Source organism: Somniosus microcephalus, chromosome 3 (assembly GCF_052327205.1).
Source record: "Somniosus microcephalus isolate GS21.2 chromosome 3, FLI_Smic_1.0, whole genome shotgun sequence".
NCBI lineage: Eukaryota > Metazoa > Chordata > Chondrichthyes > Squaliformes > Somniosidae > Somniosus > Somniosus microcephalus.
In genome coordinates, this window is record NC_140989.1 from 314,156,719 (window position 1) to 314,167,432 (window position 10,714).

Consider the following 10,714-nt stretch of genomic DNA (forward strand, 5'->3'; position numbering starts at 1 on the left):
AACAGCGCGGTAATCACCATTTTGAGTCGGCGGGGGAAGAAGACAAGCGCGGGAAAAGCCGCCAAGCGCGGGAAGCCGCCATTTTGAAAAAAATAAAATAAAATAATAATCATATCCGAAGGAAAGGAAACTCAACAAGGATGCCAAAAACGGGTAACATCACTGCTTTTGATAGCGATGTGGAAGATTGGGCCACTTATGTGGAACGCGTCGAAGTTTACTGTACAACGAATGAGGTACCGGAGGATAAGAAAACACTAACCCTATTAAACTCAATGGGTGCGAAGACTTACGGGTTATTAAGGAACCTTGTAACACCAGATAAACTGGTAGGAAAGAGTTTCGCGGATATTGTTACTATCCTGCAAGAGCATTTAAACCCCACGCCGCTGCTGATAGCGGAACGATTTAAATTCTACAAAAGAATTCAACTTAAAGAGGAAAGCAACGCTGAATTCTTAATCGAACTGCGCAAGTTATCAAAGTACTGTCAGTTCGGTACAGGACTAGCAGACGCACTGAGAGATAAGTTTGTGTGTGGGCTCCTAAGGGAAGGAACCCAGAAGCGACTGCTAGAGGAAAAGGATCTTACGCTGGACAAAGCTTTCAGCATTGCAGCATCGCACGAGGCAGCAGCACGAGGCGCTGCAGAGATACAGCAAAGGCCATTGGAATTCAGCACCAATGAAATGGCATTGGGCGCAGTAAAGTGCTATCGTTGCGGAAGGACAACGCATGACCAGAACCAGTGCTGGTTCAAAGATAAAGAATGCAGGCAATGTGGCAAACTTGGTCACATAGTGAGAGTATGCCGGTCAGGAAAGAAGACCAGCAGCAAAAAGTCGCCGCAGGAGAAGTACAAAAAAGTACACAAGGTGACAGAGAACAGTTCGGATGAACAGAAGATGGATTCAGACTCCAGCAGTAAGGAACTGGGTTGTCTAAAAATACATAATGTGGGTAACACAGCAGACCACCAAACTATCTGGGTCATGCTTCGGATAGCAGGAGTCCAAGTGAAGATGGAATTGGACGCTGGATCGGCATTGACGGTCATGAATAAGCAAGATTACAAAAGGTTATTCTCGCACATTCCCCTGAGGGATACGGAGATTGTATTGAAAACATACACGGGGCAAATAGTATACCCCATCGGAAAGATAAAAGTAAATGTGGTCTACAATGGTAAAGAAAGTCAGGAAATGGACTTGTATGTGTTACCTGATGGAGGTCCGCCACTACTGGGACGGGAATGGATCCGGAGAATAAATGTGGACTGGCATTCCATACAAGCACTGACTGTAGATTCCTGTACAGAGGATGACGTCAAACCTAAACGACTGTCCAAAATATTGGACGATGCTAAGGAGGTGTTCCAACAGGGACTGGGAACACTGAAAGGAATTACGGCAAACATCAAGGTTGAAGAACATGCAAACCCCAAATTTTTCAAAGCCAGACCGGTACCTTATGCGATACGACCTGCTGTGGAAGCAGAGCTGGAACGGCTAGAACGTTCAGGAGTACTGTCAAAGGTGGACTGGAGCGAATGGGCCACACCCATTGTTCCTGTCATGAAGCGTTCGTTGAGCAACAAGCCGGGGGAACCTGGGAAGGTTCGCATCTGTGGCGATTTCAAGATCACTGTTAATCCAGTTCTTCACACGGTGCAATATCCGCTTCCACGGATTGAAGATATCTTCGCTTCGCTGTCTGGCGGGAAACACTTCACCAAGATAGACCTGGCGCAGGCGTACCTACAGATGGAAGTTGATGAAGCGTCACGCCAGTATCTCACGATCAACACACATAAGGGCTTATATCGGTATAATAGACTGGTTTTTGGAGTGGCATCGGCTCCAGCGATTTGGCAAAGGGCCATGGAGCAGGTATTGCAGGGAATTCCAGGCACACAATGCTACCTGGACGACATTCTGATTACAGGAGATGATGATAAGGATCACCTCGTGAATTTGGAGCAGGTGCTCACCAGATTGAAAGCATATGGGCTCAGAGTTAATCGCCAGAAATGTGAGTTCTTTCAAAAGCGAATCTCGTACTGCGGCCACGTCATTGACCAGGAGGGGCTCCATAAGTCACCTGACAAGATCGAAGCTGTTGTGAAAGCTCCCGCTCCGGAAAATGTATCCCAGTTGAGGTCGTTCCTTGGGTTGGTTAACTATTACCACAAGTTTCTTCCAAATTTATCCACGGTGTTACACCCGCTGAACACTCTTTTGCAAATGGGAATACCATGGAAGTGGAGCGATGATTGTAAGCGGGCTTTTCAAAAAAGCAAGGCACTGATCACCTCTAAGGAAGTGTTGGCTCACTTTAACCCAACGCTGCCTATTCACTTAGCTTGTGATGCTTCTCCATATGGTATCGGGGCAGTGCTCTCACATAAGTTTCCAAATGGCTTGGAAAGGCCAGTCGCGTTCGCATCCAGATCATTGACCTCCGCAGAGCGCAACTATGCTCAGATAGATAGGGAGGCTCTCAGCCTCGTGTGGGGAGTTAAGAAATTTAACCATTACCTGCAAGGCCAAAAGTTTACGCTGCTGACAGATCACCAGCCGTTGGTTTCCATTTTTAACCCTAAGAAGGGTGTTCCGGTTATGACGGCGCAGAGGCTTCAGAGATGGTCCCTTTTCCTAGGGGCACATCAATATGATATCGAATTCAAAGGTACAAAGCAACATGGTAATGCTGATGGGCTGTCGCGCCTGCCACTACCTACAGCGGAAGAGGCACCGGCAGTTGACCCTGTCGAGATATTTCACTCGACCATCATCGAATGCTTACCAGTCACCAATGCGGGTATTGAGAGAGAGACCCGAAACGACCCGACACTGTCTCGGGTCTACGATTTGACAGTGAAGGGATGGCCAGCACATGGCGACCCACTGTTACCAGCATTCTCAGCCAGACGAGAACAGCTGTCCGTCTGTCAAGGAACATTGATGTATGGAACAAGGGTGATTATTCCTCCTAAATTAAGGGAGAGAGTTCTGAAGGAATTGCATGAAGGTCATCTGGGGGGAGTCAAGATGAAAAGCCTTGCTAGGGCTTATGTGTGGTGGCCAGGTATCGACAAACAAATAGAGGATCTGACTAAAAGCCGCTCAGGGTGCCAAAAAGTTCAAAACGCACCTCCAATTGCACCGCTGCATCCGTGGGAATGGCCTTCAACCCCATGGCAATGTGTGCATATCGACTTTGCAGGTCCATTCATGGATTCCATGTTTTTGATAGCAGTAGACGCACATTCTAAATGGCTAGAAGTGATTAAGATGTCGACCACTACCTCTGAAAAGACGATCGCAGTTCTAAGAACCATATTTGCAAGGAATGGGTTGCCGGAACAAACATGTTCAGACAACGGACCACAGTTCGTGTCAGAAGAATTCCAGAAATTCATGAAAAAGAATGGGGTGAAACACTATACATCTGCCCCATATCATCCGGCTACAAATGGGTTGGCTGAGAGATTTGTACAAACGTTCAAAAAGGCGATAAAGGCCATGAGCGAAGACCATATTCCACTACAACACAAGGTGGACAATTTCCTGATGGCATATCGAAACGCCACGCATGCAGTGACAAATCAAAGCCCTGCCATAATGTTCTATAACAGGAGGTTGCGGTCCCGGTTGGATTTGTTAAAACCCAATGTGCGTAGGGAAGTCGAAAACAAGCAATTCCAGCACGTAAATAACAAGGGCACTCGGAGTTTCGAAATAGGACAACCAGTGTTGGCCAGGGACTATAGGAATGATAAATGGCAATCCGGAACAATTCGTGCCCGACAAGGACCCTTGATGTACACGGTAGACGTTGGAGAGAACGTAATACGACGTCATGCTGACCAACTTGTGGAATCGAGAACAAGGGTCGACCCCATGTCTACGGCAGAGACACCAGTTGAAGAAGTTATTGAGCCTGTAGCACCTACCTCAGACTCGAACGTACATGATGATGTTCAATCCATAGGAGATCAAATGGATGAGTCACCCCAGCAACGAGAACCAGAGACCCCTGAAAAGCGTTATCCGGCCCGGATCAGGAGGCCTCCTCAGAGACTGAATCTTTGAACAGTTTTGTGTGAAAGTTGTATATATGTTATCTATGTAATGTTTAAATTGGGGTGTACACTGTTAAGCTAAAAGGGGAGGAATTGTAGTGTATGTAACCTGTACCACCTTAAGAGGATACCTTAAGGTGATGGACTACTTTTTGATGGCTCCTGTACATTGTAGTACCGGTGGTGACCACACCGGTATATAAACCCTGTGGAGCAAAGTGTATTCCAGTTCAGCCCTGACCCTCAATTACTAAAGACCTGTTTAATTATTTCTGTAGTCTGTGTCCAGTTATTCAGCATAACTACATTTGGAAACACAGACTCAACACCAACCTCTTGTGTGGGACCTTATCGAAGGCCTTCTGAAAATCCAAATACACCACATCTAGAAGTTCCCCTTTGTCTACTCCACTAGTTACATCCTCAAAGAACTCCAATAGGTTTGTTAAACAGGATTTCCCTTTCATAAATCCATGTTGACTCTGCCCAAGTTTCTAAGTGCCCAGTTACTGCATCCTTTGGTGGAGCTAGTGGCACCACCATAAATGACTTCTACTCTTTGCTTAGACCTTGTTACACAATACAGCTATCCCTATGGCTACAAGGGAACCAAGTATATGTACAATGCATTATTAATTACAAAGACAATTTACTGATTATTTTCAAGTAGCTTTATAAACTTGTATTTGATGTGTAAATATTAGTTTTAACAGTACTTACAAATAAAGTTAGAACATGGGAAATAATGCAACACTGATATTAGCTACAGTTGAGCTTTGGGAGAGGCATGATACCTGATGCAGTAGCAGGATATAAAACCTGCTGCTGCTTAAAGGAATCATAGCAGCACTGGAGGAAGCAAGAAATGTTGATATCCACCATGACTGAGAAACCCAAATGAGAAGGCTGAGGGGTGACCTGATAGAAGTCTTTAAAATTATGAAACTGTTTTTAGGATAGATGTAGAGAAGATGTTTCCACTTGTGAGGGAATCCAAAACTAGGGGCCATAAATATAAGATAGTCACTAATAAATCCAATAGGGAATTCAGGAGAAATTTCTTTAACCAGAGAGTAGATAAAATGGGGAACTCGCTACCACAAGAAGTAGTTGAGGTGAATAGCATAGATGCATTTAAGGGGAAGCTAGATAAACACATGAGGAAGAAAGGAATAGAAGGATATGTTGATAGGGTTAGGTGAAGTGGACCTGGGGAGGTGCTGGGGGTGGGGGGTGGCGGGGGGGGGGAGGTGCTGAGGGTGGGAAGTAGATAGTTCTGATGAGAGTTTGTCACTGGGTGATACACAGAGCATTTGGATGCCAGATGAGTCAGGAGTGGAAGTGAAGTCTGACAGTGAGGATTGGAGGTTCCATGATGTCACGTCCTGGCTGCACAGCCTGTGGACTCAGGGGCCCTGCTCTAGAAGGATGCTGAATGAGAATCAGGCCAATGTGGAGGTACCGAGGAGCATCTTATCGGACATGAGGCAAATGGCAGGGGTAATGGTGAAGTCCAATGCTATCCAAAATGATTTTAACATGATGTAGCACTACCTGGAGTTACTGGCAACACCAGGAACATTTGCATTAATTCCTGCTAATAGTGGGGTCCCCAGACTAATCGGTGCCTGCAACAAGAAAGCACTGTCTGCTGGCCTTCAGGCCTTAGGGAAATGTATGTAGAGGGCCTTCCAAGAGGCTTGGGGTGCTATCTCTCAGGTCACCACGATCTGACTGCAACCATTTGAGCAGTCCTCCCACTGATCAGCAGACCTGCCGGCATGAATGGATAGGTCCCAGCACCATAGCGGCACAACAACAGTGGAATTGACATCAAGGACATTCAGAGCCTATGATTCTACTCTGAAACTGATACCTGCAGTATAGCCATGCCTGAGATCAAAATATTTATTTGTTGCACAAAATAATGGAGATGAAGATTTGGGGATAGAAAATAAATTAATATGGGACTGGATAACAAAAGTGACACAGATAAATGGCTTAGTGTCATTTCTATCCTCAGAGCCGCTGATACTGTCAAGTTCGTTTAGTCAAGGCAATAATTAGAATGCGAATAATTATCTGCCTTGATCTCAGCATCAGTCAGGATAATGTCAGCGTGTAATCATTTAGGCATTCACCTATGTTTAATTTGATGGTTATAGTAAGGTATGATTATGTATGAGATAACTTTTGTTAGTTACTGTGCAGCATATTCTATAATACATACTGTACCCTCTCTCTTTTATGCGCAAGCTGCATGAGTTGATTTTAGATCATTCCGAACAAAGTTGGAGTGTCCTGAACTTCACAATTGAAAACTCTTAAGAGAACCGATAAAACATGTAGGAAAATATAGGAATATTCATAATTTCATGATTTTTTTCCGGCACTAGATCATATATTCTCCTTTCTGTTAGCTTCATTCATATCAGTTAACAAAGGCGGAAAAGGATTTGAATGTGATTGATCATTCAGTGAAAATATCTAGCTAAAGTGAAACATCAACAAATTGGGTCGGGCTTTTTTCAGGAGTTACTTTTAATGTGGAGCTGGGATTAACAGGAGTGCTCCTCCTCAGCTCCACAGTACTCCAGACGGCTGTGATTGGCCCCCCTTCCACTGTCCTTCCCTCGCCCTTGGACTTACCTGTGGGCCTCTGCCGGCGAGGCAGGTGGCCCGAAATTGAGGTTTTCCTGCCTGTGGAGGCATGACAGGTGCCAGCAGCTCCCCCCGAATATGCAGATGCGACCCAAGGACCAATTTTTAGTGATGCTCGGGCCTCCATCTTGAGGCACTGCCTTTGTAGTGCCGAGTCGGGGCCCTAAAATGGGCACAACCAGGTTAACTGCATTGGATCCTATGTACATCATACGACTTCAATTTGCATAGATTAGCAGACCTCCACCCAACAGAAGGCCCTTGGAAAAATGGCAGCAGAGCGGGAACGGGGCGGTAAGTCAATCACCTTGATCTTAACTCTGCTACTTCTGCTGGGCAGAGGGCGTTAAAATCTTCCCTAATGACTATCACTAAGGAAATGGAAAGACATTCTCACTGATGCAATGGGGTGCTTTTCTGAGGTTGGTTGGAAGAGAGCAGAGGAGCTTTACTATGTGTCTGGGAGTAGCATTGGGTGCATATTGAAATATTGGGGCAGTAATTCCTCCCCAAACGCGTGAGTACGGAAGGGGTACTCACGCGTCTGGCCGGAGGAAATGCCGGTTTTCAGCATGCACAGCGCATGCGCTGAAAACCAGCATTCCTCTCCTCTAACCCAAGAGTTGAAGAGGCTAGCGCGTGCGCTGTAGGGGGCAGCGCGTGCGTCTTGGATTTCCTCTGTTTTGGGGGATTTGCGCATGTGTAAAGGCCTCCGGTCTTTACGCTTGTAAAAAGCACACGTAAGTATTTATTTTTACAGGTAAGTGGTGTTTTAGTGCAATTTAGAATTTTTTTTTCCACAGGTTTATTATTTTAAAGAATCTACAATACGGTAAGTTTAGTTTTAGACCCTTTTTATTAAAAAATTATTTTTTTCAAAAAAAAAATTATTGTCTAAATTATTTTTTTAAACTTATTTATACTTAATTTAATGATTGGGATGTTTTTTTTAAATTTTATTTAAAGTTTAAGTAGTGTTTTGGGGTGCAGTACTTTTCATGAGTTTGATAGTTCTTACTCTCAAACTTATGAATGAAATTTCCCCTCCCCTGATTGGCTGAACAGTGCTCACCTGATCCCAGCCGGCACATCGCACTAACTACGCCGCTGGGTCAGGTTAGCACAGCGCGCTGACATCAGAACCTGGCCACTGACAGGAAATCCACTGCGGGCCAGGTTTCAGATGTCGGCGCGCAGGTTGAGTGCACATCGGGGGCTTGCACGCGCGGCAAGCCCCCGACACCAAGTTCTGGGCCAATGTCAATACAACAATTATATGTAGACATTTTGATTGAGCCTATGCCTCATAGGTCAATATAATTAATTGAGGATACTTTACACTGCAAGATACATCTTGGATTATGCTGGATTCCCATTAAAGATTCAGATACATTCTGTATGTAACTCTCTCATTTCACCCTTTATAATTCAGTGCTACCGTTACAAATGTTAGATGATTGTCCATGTCTGTCATAAAAGCTAGAAAAACATTCCATACTCAGAGGAATACATGAGATTCAATTTCTTTAGGCCTGAAGGGACTTAATGTAATGTTCTATTTGTCTGGGTGTGCATATATGCATAAGACAGATGAACAGCAGACCCAAGTATTTCGCCTACATGGAAGAAATCTAGAAAAATGCATGACACTCAAATCAAATGAAGTGGAATGAAATATGAGGGTCTGCAGAGAAATAGTTAGAGTCAATAGCCCGGATTTTGCTCACAGCAGCAAAGGAATGACTTTCGCCATTCACCTCACGTGCAGTTGCCCAGAGACTTTTTGTGGGCTTGTCAGTGGAGATTTCTACTGATCCAGTGCCTGATCCAGTGCGGTGCCCTCTACAGGGGATCTGTGGCGTTTGTGAGAAGGCCAAGCAGCAGCAAGGCTTTTCAACCAATCAGATTGAAGAATTCTCACCGAGAAATGCAGAGTCTAAACCAGGAAGTAAAAAACAAGAAATATAAATTACATTTAAAACATGTACAGGAAGTGAAATAAAGATTGGGCCATACAGATGGGATTAAGGGAGAGAGATAAAAGAGACAAACGGAAAAACTAAAAAAAAATTTCAGGGCCAGAGAGGTTGTTCACTAGTAATTATCACTTATTATGTTGTTAAAAACTCACTTACTCCTGAATGCACCAGCCCTACATTTTCAGCCATTTTTAGTGCGGTACTAGTGGGTAAATACCTTGGGCTGGATTTCTTTTTAATTTATGTAAAAGGTCTTTTGGATATAAAAGATTTTGAAATGTTAAATAATATTTATTTTCAAAAAGAAGATACCTGTTACAAAAATACATACAAAAGAACCATATATAGATATTCTTTAAAATGTAAAGCTTATTTACTGATTTGCTCTAATCTTGAAATAAATGGATCTTGACTGGCAATAACTAAAGAAAATGGGATGTGAGCTATCCATGTCAGATAAGGGATCTCTGGATTGTTTTTCAAATAGAGATTCTTGAGGCTAGGGATTTACACACAGTTCATTCTGATCTGCTCCTTCTCTGTAAAAATTGTTTTCTTCACACAGGTTCCTACTTGCCCTGAATTTTCATGAGTTATGTTCAGTTTAGGAGAAGGATTACAAACCAAAACACGTGTGTCTAATTTCAGAGATGTGCAGCTTTAATGCACTGTATTGCTGTGATGCTGTTCTCTGGCATTTATATCATTGTACTTTAAGCAAAAGCAGGGTTTGATTCCTCAATAGAGGACAGGATGTCTTCAAAGAAATATACTGTATATATACTGCAGATATGGGTCATTTTTATCTCCGTCTTGTATTCAGTTTTACTAGACGTCCTCCTTTCCAGTAAAACAAAAATATCATTTGCCATAGTACCAAGATAAATATCTCCAAATGGTTTTTTAAATTAGCTCATCCTTAAATAATTGGTGAGTTATACTGTATGGCTGATTTTACAAATGTGCATATCAGGAAATTGTGAGCACCCTGTCCACAATTTTCTTTCCATTTATGGGTAGGTTTTCCGTGATGTGTGCACTCATGGCAGGAATGGTGGGGAGTGAAGCATACACCAAATGTAGTGCACGCATCTGTTCCTACTTAAATGGGTGCCCTAGGTGATCCCCAGAACCCAGCAATGCAATTAAATTAGGCAGCATGTCATGTTACTGTTGCTATTGAGTGGGAAAGGAACTGGTCCTGCTGAACAATATGTCAATCACTTGTTTGATACATCTGTGGGTAGTAAATGGGCTGATATTGCAATTGATCGCTATGTTAGCCTGGAATGAGGCACAGGTATAACAGTTGAGGGAAACTGCCTCCATATTGACCCAGAGTCTGCAGAGGCAATTCCCCTCAGGTAGGTGTGCCTGGGCTGTAGATATAGTTGGTGATTGGCCAGTCTGACTGGGATATCAGCTGATCTACCTGGCATGTATTTTCTATTCCTCTTCACCACGCAGGACAAACTATGTGAGGAGCACTTGGAAAGCAACCTCCATATATTTCAGGTAACATCGTTGTAAAAAAATAATACACTTTAAGAGCTCCAGTCCACCCAAACAAGAATGTTGATTACCTCTAATTAACACTGGGCAGGGCTTCTGCCCAAAACTCAGAAACTGGAGGGCTGAATACCAATGCTGTCAATTATTAACCATGTATAAGTGGGAAACTCAGGCCGGGACATGGCAACATGCATATTTTGAGCAAAGAGTCAACAACCTAACAACAGAACAATTTTCTGGTCACTGTTTGCAATATCAATGCTGATGGGACCATTCCTGCATGTTAGAGTTCAAGCCTAAAGCTCTGAGGACATGTCGGCAATGAGGACCCTCGCTGATCAGCGGCACATATCAGAAAACCACGAGTGCGTGGCTCAGAAATGTAATCAATATTGGGCAATGGGCCCACGTTTTTCCAACGTGGCTAATTTTACAAACATGCGCTTCCTCGCTGCCAGTGAGCACTTGGAAAATCATC